Source organism: Lynx rufus, unplaced genomic scaffold (genome assembly GCF_022079265.1).
Source record: "Lynx rufus isolate CCGP_SWC_20201006 ecotype Redwood Valley unplaced genomic scaffold, mLynRuf1.p SCAF_4, whole genome shotgun sequence".
Lineage (NCBI taxonomy): Eukaryota > Metazoa > Chordata > Mammalia > Carnivora > Felidae > Lynx > Lynx rufus.
Genome location: NW_025814856.1, coordinates 57954066 through 57969836, shown reverse-complemented (window position 1 = coordinate 57969836; position 15771 = coordinate 57954066). Strand labels below are relative to the sequence as shown.

Below are 15771 nucleotides of genomic sequence, written 5' to 3'. Positions count from 1 at the left end.
GCCAAAACAGAGCTGTGGTCTTTGACTTTCATTCTATCCCTACATCCAGCTGGTCCCTGAATCCTTCCAGACTTCCAGATGCACAGCCTCCTGAACCAGTCTTCTTGTTTGCACAACCACATCCCTCGCAGGGGGTGAGACCCTTGTTGCCTTTCACTGCCCACCCTCTCCTCAAGCTCTCCCGGCTCCAACCTGCTGGGGACTGCTCCGCCTTGTCTTCTGGGCACTGTTCTGATCTTGAAGTGGCCAGAGTTTCCCCACTTTTCAGAACTCAGTCTGCACATTCCAGGCCAGCATTCGGGGCCTCCGCTAAAGGCTCCCACTCGTCCCTCTGCCTCCACAAAAAGCACATTCCAAACCACACTGCCAACCACCTGCCCACTGTTCCTCAAAGCACATCCACTTCCTGCCTCGTGCCTCTCATGGAACAGCCCTTCTGCCACAGTGCCCTCACTCCTGCACCAGGCCAGGAGCCAAGTCCTTCAAGACCAGACTCAAATCCTATCACTTCCATGATGTCTGCTGCAATCCCCTGGATGCAGGTGTGATTTTTTTCCCCTTCCACACTCCCAAAGCACTTCCGGTCTCCATCAAACATGGGTTGATGAGACTTTCCCCCCTTTCTCTCCTCCAGCATCCCCCCACCACGGACTGAGGGCCCCTGGAGCCAGGGTGACAAAAGCCCTGATTAGTGGCTGACCCCCCACTGCACTCTGCTCTGGAGGATTCTAAGGCGAGTCTGGCTGGACTGGGCAGAAAAGAAGGCTGTGAGTAATTAGTGATGTCTGCCACAGACACGAAAGAGGAGATTCGGCAGGCATGGACCCCACATTCGCCAGGCTGTCCTCGTGAGCAAGGATCCTATTTTATTCATCTGCATATTCCCCAGGGCTCCGTGCACAGACCCCACGGAAGGTAGGTGCTTGATTAATGCCTTTCACATGAATTGCAGGCAGTATTTCCATAATGGCCACTCATCAAAGAGATTTAACCCCATGACTCCACTTACAGTTGATGTGATTCATTTCCCTTCCCACCGAGTAGACTGAGCCAACTGAGCACTAGTCTGCATGGGCAATTCAAATTCTTCTTTCCCTTGTATCTTTTTTTAAATGTATTTATTTTTGAGAGAGTGAGAGAGAGCGAGCGAGCACAAGCGGGGGAGGGGCAGAGAGAGAGAGGGAGACACAGAATTCGAAGCAGGCTCCAGGCTCCGGGCTGTCAGCACAGAGCCCGACATGGGGCTTGAACCCACGAACCGTGAGGTCATGACCTGAGCCAAAGCCAGTCGCTTAACGGACTGAGTCACCCAGGTGCCCCTCACTTTTTTTTTTTTTTTAATTTTTTTTTTTTCAACGTTTATTTATTTTTGGGACTGAGAGAGACAGAGCATGAACGGGGGAGGGGCAGAGAGAGAAGGAGTCACAGAATCGGAAACAGGCTCCAGGCTCTGAGCCATCAGCCCAGAGCCCGACGCGGGGCTCGAACTCACGGACCTCGAGATCGTGACCTGGCTGAAGTCGGACGCTTAACCGACTGCGCCACCCAGGCGCCCCGGCGCCCCTCACTTTTTAAAGAACCCTGCACCACAGACCTTCATCCAACATATTTTTGTCTTGTTTGCCTGGTTTCCCTACATACTATGTTTTTTATTCTGTATTTTGACACTTAAGCCTCTGGTTACTGCTGGCCCTAGAGGGACTGTCCCTCCTAGGGCTAGCCAATTTCTAGAGATGGGAAAGAACTCGTCTGTGAGCTAGCCTTCCAGAGCCCACTCACCCCAGGACCCCTCCTCTTTGGCTCTCACACTCCAGGGTACTAACCCCCTGCCCTAATCACCCCAGGGCTAGGTACCAGATAACTAGGGACAGCCCTGAGCCCCAGAGCATGCTGAAATTATTCAAGTCAGTCGATTCTATGCCTCTTCTCCCGCCTCACCTGTTCCCCCGGAAACCACAGTCAAGTTTCCTGCCCCCACTTTCCCCTCACTCTCTCTGCCTCCTGATGAACCTGGTGCCTCTTTGGGTGACCCTGCCTGGTGCCCTGTTTCCTGTTTCTAGGGATCTATGAATATAATAAATTCTTTTTTTGTTTATTTTCGAAAGAGAGAGAGAGAATATGTGGGAAATGGGCAGAGAGAGAGGGGGACAGAGGATCTGAAGCAGGCTCCATGCTGACAGCAGAGAGCCCGATGCAGGGCTCACATTTGCAAACCACAAGATCACGACCTGAACCGAAGTTGGACACTTAACCAACTGAGCCACCCAGGTGCCCTTGAATATAATAAATTGTTACTTCATGACAGTCACCTTTGTGTCTGTGTGACTTACCACACCTGATTAAAACCAATCTTAGTTACCGTTAAAACTCTAGCCCTGTTTTTGATGAAAAGTAAACACTTAGCCATTCTTTGTTGAATGATTAAATAATCCCAGTCTCTCTTTGTCTCATACAAAATACTTCTATTTTCCATGCTATTACCTACCACGTGCAAAAAAAAAAAAAAAAAAAAAAAATCCGTGAGAAGTATCCAGAAAGCTGATCATCCTGTTAACGTTAGAATAGAAAGAAATGAACACCCCACTTCCCTTTTCTTAGGGAACCAGTTCTACTCAGTAGTCATTTTGTTATAGAAGAAAAGGTAACCCACAGCCCTAAGGAAGGGAAGAGAGTGTAGGTGTTGACAAAGCGGTAATAACAGCACCTGACATTCGCACGGCAGTTCATAATTTACAAAGCCCTTTCCCCAGAGTTTATTCCATCTGATCCTTGCGACTCTGCAAGTGAGGGATCCATCTCCCCATTTTCTAGCACCCTCATGCTCGGCCCGCCAGCGCATTAGAGGCCGCCGAGGACTCCAGCGTGGGGTCCAGGCTCCGAATCCAGTGCTGTGACTGTCACGGCTCCATGCAAAACCTGGGCAGGAAGCAGAAGGTTCGGAAGCTGATGGCATGAAAAGAAAAGCCCTTCCTGATAGGATAAAGGACCCGTTGTGAAAACACACCGCTGCACCTTCCCTCCGAGCTGGTGCCCAGAGCTGCTCACACCTGAGGCAAGTCCTGGGAGTGGCTGATTGGCGGTGTCTCACGCGGGGTGGCTCACACTCCCCAAGCGGCTGAGCTCTTTAGCGCCTGTACACGTGCAAACACAGGGGCGCTGGGAGGCATCCTTTGAGAGCCTTCGCAAATATTTGAGAGCGGGGCACGGTGGGAACATCCAGGCTGGGCAGAGACCGATATCTAAATTGAATTGAACCATGAAAAACAGTAACAGACGTTTGCAGAACACCTCGTGTCTATGAGCAAACTGTGTTCACACGTGTTACCACGGGCAGACTCTGTAGGTGCCCCTGCGAGCTTTACAGACACGAAGGCACGTTTCTGGGAGGTTCGGCAGCCTGCCTGGTGCAGGGCTGCCTTGAGGACATGCCATCTGAGCTGAGCTGGGAAGAACGGCCGGGTCCGGGAAGGGCAGGGTGAGCGCGCCCCTGCCCCGGGCACAGAGTGGACAAGGACCCTGGGTGAGAGGAAGGAAGTGTGCTGCCTTGGGGCGGGGGCCACAGTCTGGGTGCGGCATCTACTCAGAGAGACGGGGCGCCGAGGACAGTTTCACAAAGAAGACTGACATGTGCATTTCTTTAAAAATTGGCTTCACTTGATCCCTTTTGCCACAAGACCATCATGAAAAATGCTGTCCAAGGATTTGTCCACTGACTACATCTGTGTCCCTCTGGGCATAAGGGACCCCAACGCCGCCTTCGCTCCGGCTGCCAGGAGTTGGGAGGGAAAGATTCATCTCCGGGTGGAGGGAGGGAGTTGTCAGGGTGTGGAGCCGCCCCCCGGGCAGGGGGACTGAAGACACAGTGAGCCACAGACTTTCCCCAATAAAAGATACGTTGCCCTGACCTCCACCCACATGGAGGAGGGCAGCCTTCGGCTTAGAGGCCGGCTGGCAGCACCATCCGCTTTCCTTGCAGACCGGCAGACTGAGGCCCACAGACGCTGGGAAGGACGTCCGCGTGAAGCCTCAGAGTGGCGGAGCTGGTAAGCCACACCGTACCTTTACCATCAAGGGAAGAGATACAGGTGTTACTTAAAATGGGGGCCTGTGGATACAGGTGTCAGCATCAGACCCGCGCTCTCCTGCATCAGTCCCTCTGCCTTCTGAAAGGCGCATGTCACCGAGGCAACTCTAGAATGATAACACGGTTTCCACGAGATGTCACGGGCCCCAGCTCCCAACTTTGCCACCTTCTGTGTGGACGCAGCACCCCGGCATCTCTGGTGAGGGGTCTGCGGTAGAGCCCACGGCTTCGACTGCCCCAGCTCCCATCCCGTGTGAGGGTTTCTGCACAAGCAGAGAGCTCTCCGTGTGTCTTGACTCTGCCGCTCTGGAGGTGCCCCCCACCCTCCAAGGTGGCTGCCTTCCCACAGGCCACACAGGTGGCCCCGCAGGATTTGCTCAGCCTGCCAGAAAAACCAGCTCTGGAAAGACAAACTAACAAGGAAAGAGCTCTGGTCTTGGCCTTGGCCCAATTCCCCATCACCCAGAGAGATCCAAGGCGATTAGCTATCTAGCAGGCCATTGCATTTATTCACATCAGCCCGGTGATTTCAACCGTTCCTGACTTTCCTGGGGAGTTTTCCTCCCATGGGCAAGGCAGCCACGGGAGGGGTGTGGGGCTGACTCAGAGCCTAGGCTCCAGAGAGCTGGCTTTGGTGTTCCTGGGGACATCAGGCTGATAGGAGGACGAACCCTTGCTCCCACTGCAATTAGGGTATCGGCCCTGCATTCCTGGCCACCCTGCGAGAGGTCAGCCATCGCCAGGTGGGCGGGGCCCTTGCAGGATGTGTGGTTCAGACCAACAAGACAGATGGTCACTGTGGAGCCTCTGGCTGTGAGAACCTTGTGGCTGGACCAGCAGGAGCCAGATGTGGGAGTCACGGCTACTGAAACCCAGAGGGCGTGTTAGCTGTGGATGAGCTACCAGAGAGGAGCAGGCACAGTTAGGGGCAAGGAGAGGGCCCTCGTGAAACCCCTGCTTCTAAGTCTAACGTAAGCACCGGCTCATATACGCTACAGGCAAGGGAGAAACCGGCCCCATCACTTTGGAAAACATTTGGGCATCCTGTAGGGTGGAAATTTCACGCTTAACAACCCGACAATTCTACCCTAGGCATAAATACACCCAAGAGAAACCTATGTGCGTGCCCCAGGAGACGGGAATACGACTGTGCAGCAGCCTGTGGTCGTAGCCAGAGGATGCACATCTTGTAGCAAAGGGGACTACTCTACAGTCAAAGCAGTAAGTTAAAGCTTACACGCAGCCCCATGGTCAAAACTTAGCAACAAAATATAAAATGAAAAAAGCAAGTCATGAAAGACTGGGGAAGTGTGCAGTTCAGCTATTTTACATAAAAGCTAAAAAAAAAAAACAACCCAAGGAAAAGCCAACAATGTATCTTTTTAGAGTCTTATACCTAGGTGATAAAAGGGTAAAATAACAAAGCAAGGGGATGAGACACACATTGGAAGAGGATGGTTATGTCCGGTTTCTTGCCTGAGTGTAAAACTGGAAGACACGTACCCATGTCATAAAGTTGTTGGGGGAATCAGTGAAATCGCACAGCATGCCCGGCATGTAACAGGTCTTCAGCACAGGCCAGCACATCCCCCTGTCCCCACATACGGTTTCAGAGGAGAAAATTCACAAACCAGCTCTCCAAAGAGATGAAGGACAGCTGGTCCGTGGATTTCTTAGAGACGAAGCATCAAACTACCTTTCAGCTCGACTTCCTGCAAACTAAAAATTCCCAGGTCTAACATATAACAGACCCTTTCTCCCCCTCTTCCAAAACATGAAGTTCAATCTGCCATGTCCTCCACCCGATTCCAGAAATTCCCATGTGGGGCTCTTCAGTTGCTTGATAAAAACAAAGTGATGCTGCAACCCAAGTTCAGCTTCTATTGAAACTCGGCCAAAGTCTACTTTGAAAAAACAAAGGGCAATACACACAGTGAAGTGGATTGCCTTAAAAGAAGCGCAGATTCATTTCTCCAGGACGTGAGATCATATATGTATACACGGAAACACACACACACACACACACACACACACACACACAATTTTTTAAGAGAGAGAGCGTGCTCATGCAAGCAGGGGATGGGCCGAGGGTGAAGGAGAGAGAGACGATCTCAAGCAAGCCCCGTGCTGTCACCGCAGAGCCTGACACGGGGCTCGAGCTCATGACCGTGGGATCATGACCTGAGCTGAAATCAAGAGTCGGATGCTCGACTGACTAAGCCCCCCAGGAGCCCTGTGATAACAACTCTAACCTGCAGGATCACCATCTAACGTAAAGATAAACAGGCAAAAGCCAGAGGCTGCCAGGCAGTAGAAGACTGGGGTTAAGGTGGAGGGCTGGAGTCAGCTCTGCCTCCCTGTGACCTGGGGCAGGTGACCTTGCCTCCAAAGGCTCGGCTTCCTCACCTCCAGGGAGGGGCACTCACAAAGCCCACTCCATGGGGCGCCATGAGGGCTAAGGGAGGGCATGAGTGTAAGGTATGTGGCACGCAGGAAGTGCTCAATAAATGCTTACTGTCATTATTAGGCACCTCTGCATTCTTTGCACTGAAACATGTGTGGTGTTGTCAATTCCAGCACAGGATACAGTGAAATCAGCCACTCCTCTAAACTAGCAATAATTATGCACTAACATGTCAGCAAGGGAGACCAACGTCAGAAGTGCCCTTGGTTCCTAGAAGTTTGGAAATGATGATTTAGATCTTTCCTGTTGATTCCTCAAGCAGATGCAGGGGCAAGCCATACCCCAGGAAGCCTTGTTTCCTGAATCAAATCCCTACCTCCTAATGAGGGGTGGGAGTCCCGCGTGATAACAGTGAAGAGGTGGAGGCTGGGGGCCTGGAATCCGGCCGCAGGCTTTCCCCACCCACTCAGTCTTGTCAGGGTAATGGACAGGCAAAGGGAGGCCTTTGGCAGAAGCCATCTGCCAGGATCCTAGGGGTCCTGCTAGCTGGAGCCCCTGATCCCTGCTGGCCCTGCCTGTGAAGAGGTTAGAGACCGGCCCTCTGGCCGTCTCTGCCCACCCTTACCACCTGGGCAGGCTGCTCATCTCCCAGCACGGAGGGATGGGCTGTGGTCCTGCCACTGCCAGCCCAGCGCCCTGTGGAGTGAGTGTTCCCCAGCCATCCCGGCTGCAGGGCACCAAGGTCTTTGTGCCACTGGGCAGTGTGACTGCAGGATGGTGCTAGACCTGGCTGCACTGTCCCGTATGGTAGCCACCAGCCCCACGTCTGGGGAGAACCCAACAAGCATTGAGGTAGCCGTGGAGTATGGGGTTAGGTAGGACGACTCTGGGGTTAGACTTCCTCAGGTCAAATCTGGCTTCATTATAGTAAGGCGTCATGCAGTGTGTTCAACTTCCTTCAGCTACAAGGCAGGGGGCAATAATTACCCTAGCCGACTTGGATTGTTGGTAAGATTGACTGAGATAATCTGCACAGAGTCCTCAGGTCAGTGCTGGGCATAGAGGAAGTGATCACTAAGTATTAGCTGCAGAAATAAGAAACAAAACAAACAAACAAAAAACAACCCACTCCTGTCCTCGCCGACCAGAAATGACTATCAGTAAAGTTTGGTCTTGGGGCGCCTGGGTGGCTCAGTTGGTCGAGCGTCTGACTTCGGCTCAGGTCATGCTCTCACGGTTTGTGAGTTCGAGGCCCGTGTCGGGCTCTGTGCTAACAGCTCAGAGCCTGGAGCCTGCTTCAGATTCTGTGTCTCCCTCTCTCTCTGCCCCTCCCATGCTCATCCTCTGTCTCTTTCTCTCTCTCTCTCTCAATAATAAATAAACATTAAAAAAAAAAAAGTTTGTTCTCAATTCAATGGCTTGCCAGCATGAACTGTGTGAACTGACCTCGGAAGACCTCTAAGACACGTCATTGGAAGAAAAACGTCAAACTGTGGAATGATACCTAAATGGCTCTTTTTAACAACCCGCAGACTCATGCTCTTCCCTATGGCCAGCCGCCCCTCGAGTGCCCTTGGTCAGGCCGGAGCCTCCTGCTGGGACACCCAGGATGCGTGCCTTACGAAGGGCAGAAGGTTTAGGTGGAGGCGGCCACGGCTGTACCTTTTGGCAAGAACAGCCAGGGAGCGTAATGTGACTCCTTGTTTGGTCAACCCCCACTGTTCCCACATCCGGTCCCAAAGGGCATGTGCTGGGGCGTGGGGTGGGGAGGAGGTCACTCCTGCTAACGGACAGGCCTTCTCTAAAAGGGCTGCTGCAGGAAGACAGAAAAGCAACCAAATAAATGTTGCCTAAATGCCTGCTGTATGCCTGGTCTTGGCGAGGCACTGGGAGCCTAGAGTTGATTCGTAATTTGATACATACTATATCAATAGCCCCCTACCCACTGTTACATAATTTGGGGTTTGTTGTTGTTGCTGTTGTTTGTTTTACTTTAGGGAGAGATAGAGAGAAGAGAGAGAGAATGAATCTTAAGCAGGCTCCACATTCAGTGTGGAGCCCGATGTGGGGCACCATTCCAAGACCCTGGGATCATGACCCGTGCTGAAATCGAGAGCTGGACACTCGACTGGCTGATCCACCCAGGCGCCCTTGTTACATAATTTGTACTTGTGATGTCTACTGACTGCATGATATCCCATCGGGGGGATAAAATCAAGACTCACTTAACTATTCTCAAGGGTGAGGCACTGAGATTGCCCTCAATCTTTGCTGTTATAAATAACAATGAGATGAACATCTTTTTACAGACATTTATAGAATTGTTAGGACTGACTTGGCAAAATGGGACTTCTAGATCAAAAGATAGGACTATTTTGGGGAGTCTCCATCCATAGAACCAAAAATGCTTTCCAAATGGACAATTTTGTTGCCAGCAAAGTGTGGAAATCTGAGCTTTCTCACATGCTTGTGTGCACAGGGAGCTGGGCCTTTGTTTGTTATGGGGGAGGTGGAAAACCCACTTGGTTTCCAGGCAAGAACCCTGTGAAAATATCCTTTTGGTCTGAAGAACACATAGCTCAAGTCACATATATATTTTTTTTCTCCTCCACCTTTGGTAGGGAGCACAGAACCTACATGTGACCCAAACAAGGGTTCATAAAATAACCCAGGCACTGGGTTAACTCATGTGGACTCCGGTGCAGGTGGCATCTGTGTGACCGCGCGGGCCATACCCAATGCACCCAAAAGTGAGGTGACTGAGAACCAGCTCAGAGGCTGCCTATGTCATCAAGCCATAGTCTTCCTGTTCCAGCAACTTTCTCAAGATGGTGCTGCACCGTCTGATTCCAGTGTTTAACCTCGGTGCTTTACTGGGATGAGAATGCCCACGTCCCCAAATTGCCTTCCGGCTCTAGAGATCACGGTTTCAAGGCCTGTTTTCCAAGGAAGGTCTCGTTTGCTTTCCGTGTTCCTGTGACATCCAGTAAGCAGAAACCCCATTAGCAGCGGCATATTGCATGAGTGTAAGAGCTTCAGACCAAAGACAAGTTAAAAGTAAACTTGCATCCTTAAGCTAGCAGCCGAATGGCCATTTGCTGCCATCAAGAAAACGAGTTCGGTCATCAGCCTACGCAACCCCACTTGTGCTAAAAACGTCCTCGTCAGGTTCCGAGAGCAGGGAGCAGGGACGAAGGGGGACTCAGAGTCACGGGGCCAAGGGGCTACGGAGGCGATATGATCCAGGCGAGACGGGGGCTGTGTGCCACCAGGGCAAGGACAGCGTGTGACCAGGGGCGCTCCGCCTCTGTCTTCTGCTCTCTTTTTACGAACCGTGCATATGGCAAAAAGTCCGAGATCACAGCTTGTTGGCCTGAAAAACAGTTTGTTTCCCTCAACAAAAGCCATTTCCTCCTCTTGTGTTTGCTGATGGTCCAGGCTTCCTTCCACGGACCCTTGGAACAGCATGTTTTTGTCTCCCCAGCTACAACCACACGGAGTTACCTTCCACTAAAGGAAACCGCCCTCCGCTGTAGCTCTCTGCAGCATCCACGTACAAGCTCAACTTTATGAAGGACATAAAGACAGACATTAATTTCTTTACTAATTGACGACAGCTTGAAAAAGGTATAAAGATGCCAGAATTCAGCATATGGGCTACGGAAACACATTTTGGCTCAGTTTTTTTTTTTTTTTTTTTTTTTTTTAGCTGTTGCAACACGCTTTATAATGTAACCAGCTAGGAGGCTGTTAACGGTGCGGCATTTTAGAAATAATGCGTTTTCGGGATTTCGTGTTTAGAGGGTTTATTTGAAAACATCCTACTCTCTACTGTATAAATAAGAGAAAACAGCATGACAAAAAGTGTCATAACTAAGGTTCTTGGCGTCTAACAAGAGGATCTTCTGCATCAGGCTGGAGGATGAGGACTCAGTTTCAGAGAACTGAGGGAGGCTGGCTCCCACCATGGGACTAGCAATCACCTCCCACGTGTCATGCCTGTGGGGACCATTCTCCTGTTCGTTTTCCGTCTCACCAACAGATTCTGGGTTAGCCAGAATCATCCAGAAATACCAGACCTTTCACCCACATAGTTCTGACCAAAGTTGAATATACAGAAAGTTTATAAACAGGCAACAGCTGTGGGGTGGGGTGAGGCGCTCACTCCCAGAAACTTCCAGGATGTGATGAGATCAAGGACTAAAAAGCCCGTGAAAAAAAAAAAATAACAGGACGCTCTGGAAATTCCAAATAACGCTTGAGGCAAATTACAGCACACCATGAGATTACTCCATGAGAGCAGCAATCCCAAGGGTTTGAAGCTTCAGAAAACGTTAAGTATATTTTTAAAAGCCTTCGTACAGGGGCACCTGGGTGGCTCAGTTGGTTGAGCGGCCAACTTCGGCTCAGGTCATGATCTCGCAGTCCATGAGTTCGAGCCCCGCGTCGGGCTCTGTGCTGACAGCTCAGAGCCTGGAGCCTGTTTCAGATTCTGTGTCTCCCTCTCTCTGACCCTCCCCCATTCATGCTCTGTCTCTCTCTGTCTCAAAAATAAATAAACGTTAAAAAAAAAAAATTAAAAAAAAAAAAAAAAGCCTTCGTACATTTAGAAGCAAAGGAAAAATGTCACAGGGACAGGCAACAAACAATGTGCCAAATCAGGCAAATCCCTGACCTGACCCGGCTTTCACAGAACACATTGTTTTAAAACTATTTTCCCCATGTCCTTCAGATGGTCCTCATTTTTGTTGGGAAATAGATTAAAGAGACTCTGTTTCGACTTAGGTATTTGACCGCACACAGTAAACCCACTGACTGACAGACAGTCAGTCTGGAAGACAGTAGGAAGGATCTGGGTTCACGTCCTGACCGCTGCTTTGTAGCTGTGCGAGCTTGGGCCAACCACCTGGCTGCTGTGACCCTGGTTTCCCGTCCCTTACGACTGCCCCCAGGGATGGTGGCTGGCAGGTGGCTGAAGGTTACACAAGAGAGCAGGTGAAGGCGGCTGTCGGCAGCACAGTGTCTGTCCAGCCTCCCCAGCACGGCCTTCCTCCCTCGCCTGAACGGGGCTGTGGGTGGCCTGGGGGGGGGGGCACTGCGCCCAGAGCAAGCTCCCCTCAGAGACAGTTGTCACAAGCCCTCCCTATGAGCGGGGGCAGACGAGCCACGGCGGATGAATGGAGAAGGCCAACTGGGGCACTAACGTCTTACGGGACCCGCTGTGAATCTGCCTGTTCTTGCCCACCATGCTAACCAAAGTGCATCGGCTTGAGGCCAACGCGAAGAACAGGGTTCCAATAGAATGGGACACCTGGCGGGGGCCAGGAGCTTGGGAGAGACGTGGCCCACACGGGAACAGGTGGAAATGGCAGCAGGGCTGAGGGGAGCAGGAGAGACCCAGCTCCTGGGGTTGCTCAGATGACCCAGTGTCCGGCTAAAGCGGGAAAGTCTTCCAGGCTCTGCTTCAGGGGAAAAAGAAGCGAAACAAAAATGCATGCAGCCACTGCCACCGAGGTTTCTCATATGGGGGCCCCACACATCACTGTTGCTACGTTTGTCCCAGTCCGTCCAAGCTGCTCACCATCCCTGAGCAGATGGCAGTCACCCTTCTTCCGAGAGCGAAACTCTCCCGTCTTGGCTCGCAGGTCCTGTGTCCCCCGCCTCGCTGGCCCAGAGGGTCTCTCGTCACCGCTCCCCACCCCCTCACTGCGTGTGGGGCTCCGCTCATCTTGTCTCTCCCCTGGAAGGCCCCCAACTTCTCCCTGTGTGCCTGGCCTCCCCAGTCCCAGTGTCCCTGCTCTGTAGTGTAACATGCTCCACACCATAGAACCACACCCCCCAAAGACGGTGTGCTCCTAGGGGGCAGGATGCCTTATCTTTGTGTCTCCAGCATCCAGAAAGTGCCAGGCCCACAGAGGATGCTCAGGAATAAGGGAGTTAGTGAGAACCCAAGGTTGTGGTTTACGGGGTCACAAATGAGAGGTTCACTGCAGGGAACTGACTGCAGGGTCTCAAGTCCAGCCCAGCCCCAAATGGGGACAGTCACAGTGTCTTCCATCAGGTGGCTGTCCAAAGACTTATGAAACATACTCCCAGGCTCCCTGGGGACCTCGGCTTCCACCAAGACACCTATCCAGTTTCTCAACGATGGTCTCAAAGGAAACACTCAGACCCCGTGATGGGTCTGACTCTGTGATGAGTCCACACCCAAGGTCCCTGGCACTGGCTCACAGACTCCTGAGGCTGCACAAGTGACTCAGACACGTCACAGAAAGGGGAGGCCTGCCCCACAGGAGCAGGACTTCATGAGGGAAGGGGCCCCAAAGATGTCACACAGAGTAAAGCGTAATTAGCAAGGAGATTCAGAAGTATTCTCCAAAACGCCAAGTGTTAAAAGTAATTATAAGCAAAGATCAAATAACTTGTGACCGCACTGTGGATCTCACTGGTATGGTGCACGGAGGGCAATTTTAGTTTCTTGCATAAAAGCATGCCTGCCCTCTGTGGCCTCGGATTTCTTCCCCCTCTTCACCATGAAGAGGCATCTGGCCTCCAAAGGAACATCCGAGTTCAATCTGAGTTCTTCTGAGTTCAGGGTTGTACACAATCTGTTGACACTGCTCCTTCTTGTATAACTGCCGGGAGAAAGCCCGAAGTTCTGGCCACGGCCCCGAGACCTGCCCACAACTCACCTGGCTCACTGCCATCACGGCGCTGGGAGCTCAGCTGTGGCCCCCACAAGTTCATATGCTGAGGTCCCAAACCCCAGCACCTCAGAATGTGACTGTGTTTGGAGACAGGGCCTTTTAAGAGGTGATCAAGTGGGGCGCCTGGGTGGCGCAGTCGGTTAAGCGTCCGACTTCAGCTCAGGTCAAGATCTCACGGTCCGTGAGTTTGAGCCCCGCGTCGGGCTCTGGGCTGATGGCTCAGAGCCTGGAGCCTGCTTCCGATTCTGTGTCTCCCTCTCTCTCTGCCCCTCTCCCGTTCATGCTCTGTCTCTCTCTGTTTCAAAAATAAATAAACGTTAAAAAAAAAATTAAAAAAAAAAAGAGGTGATCAAGCTAAAATGAAGTCATGGGGACACGCCCTCTCCAACCTGACCAGTGTCCGTACAAGAGGAGACGGGGACACAGAGACAAAAGAGGGACCACCACGTGAGGACGCAGGGAGAAGACAGCTATCTGCACACCAAGGAGCGAGGCCTCAGGGGAAACCAATCCTGCCGGCCTTGGACATCAGCCCCCAGAACTACACAGAAGTAAACGTGGGCTGTTTAAGCCCCCGGCCTGGAGAACTTGTTCCGGGAGCCCAGCCAGAGCCAGCTCACGTGCATGGCATCCTCTCCATCGGGCTGCGACAACCACAAATGGTCTGCCTTCCCTCCGCACGGCTCCATCACGGGCTCTATCCTCGTGCAAACAGAACTCTCTTTGCTCAGAATGCCACCTTCGCCTGCCCACCTCACAAGCTCATCCTCAACCATCCACACCCCCTGCAGACATGACCGCCCGCGTGCTGGGCCCCCTGCCGCAGGGGGCTGCTCCCTCCTCTGTGTGTCAGAGGCCACGATCATGCGTGCAGCCCACGAATGGCCCCTTGTCGAGAGGCCTGTAATCTGATGCAAAGTCTGAGCTCCCGACACTGGGATTCTGACCGTTCTCACACTGAACAGGACCAGAGTAAAAGTTTCAGAGAGCTTTCCTGCTATAATCCCTTCAAGATGTATGCATTCAGGTAATGCCCATTTTAAAAGGAAGATAGCATGATGGCCTGCTCTATTTCCTACTTCCCAACCCACCTGCATGACAAATTCCATTCATCTTTTATTCAGCTAGATGTTTCCTGAGCACTTGTTATGTGGGGGTGGGCAGGGGATGCGATCAGCCAAGAGCCCCCTCCCCACCCCAGACAGGCCTGTTGTCATTCTGCTGGAATCAGACAAGAAACACAGAAAATGCAGAGCAGGTCTGCTGGTGGGAGAGAGCAGAGCAAGGGGCAGGCGGGCAGTGCACAGATGCGTGTGTGGATGTGGGGGTGACAATTTCAGAGCCTCATGAGAAGGTGATCTTTCAGTAAAGGTGAGAAGGAGGTGACAGAGGAAGCCACCCAGACGGCTAGGGATGCATGTTCCCATTTCCCATGGTGGAGGGGGGGGTGCGTGGGCGGGGAGCACAGGGAGGCCAGTGATCTGGAGATGGGGGTGGGGGGTTGGGGATAGGGAGGGGAGAGTCCCTGGAAGAGATTTCCAAGGGGCAAGGGTGGGGTGGGGGCAGAGGCTCCCTGCTGAAGAGCCTCCTCTTGTGTCTAGTTTGCTTCCTGGTAAAATTCAGGGCCCTTTTCCTTCAGGGTTTGCTGTAGAGACAGAACTCAGAGTCCCCATTGTACACCCAGCCCAGAGGGTGGCCCTGAGCCTCCTCACTGATGCAGGCAAGGAGACAGTCTCCATATCTGCTCCCGCCAAGCTTCAATGTGCTGCACCCCCCTTTGTCAACGTCAGAAGTGACATACAAAAAAGTAGAGGGAAGTGTAAACCCAAGGGAGTGAGACCCACAGCCCACGGTGAGGGAAACAGAGAATGGCCCAAACAGCAGGGGGGGAGGCAGGACCCCAGGGACTCAAGGAGACATCAGCTTGTTCTGTTGACCAAACCACTGGCCTCAGTCATTTACACACACATACACACGCGTGTGTGCATGCACACTCCCATAAACACGCACACATAGCTGAAAGGATATACCATAAAACGGGGTACTGGTTGCTTCTAGGTAGTCTGATTGAGGTCATTTTAATTTTTTTTCTTTTTTAAATATTTTCCAAAAATTGGTACAATGAACTAGCATTTTGTCATCTGGGGAAAAAATAAAGGCTGATTTTTTTTTTTTTTTGAGTCACACTTGTACCTGTGCACAGACACATAAAGCATGGAAATGAAATCACCCAGCTCTGCAATCAGCCCCCCATCCTATCTGCTCTTGAGAAATGACTTTAACTGGAGTTAGGGCGTCCATGCATTAAACCAACGCACAGGGACTTGGCCAGGTGGGGAGGATGTGAGAATTAACGAGAGGAGGCAGAATGAGGTACCAGCGGCAATCAATATGAAGAGTCCTTTAATACCGCACTGATGCTTCTACTGGCTTGGATCAAAGCCATCAAGACAATCCCTCAGCCTCCAGCTAGACACCCTCCGGCAAGGCTCTTACCAGAAATAGGTCCGGGAAATGCTTTCCCTTCTATTCTGCCATCTCTGCCTTCTCGGAAACACACCTGGAAGCTTATCTTG

General features: G+C 51.9%; 1 protein-coding gene across 6 annotated transcripts in view; it reads right to left on the bottom strand.

Moving 5' to 3' along the window:
* Nucleotides 1-15771, bottom strand: part of MGLL (monoglyceride lipase) — a 250118-nt gene that overhangs the window by 38586 nt on the left and 195761 nt on the right. The window lies entirely within an intron of this gene.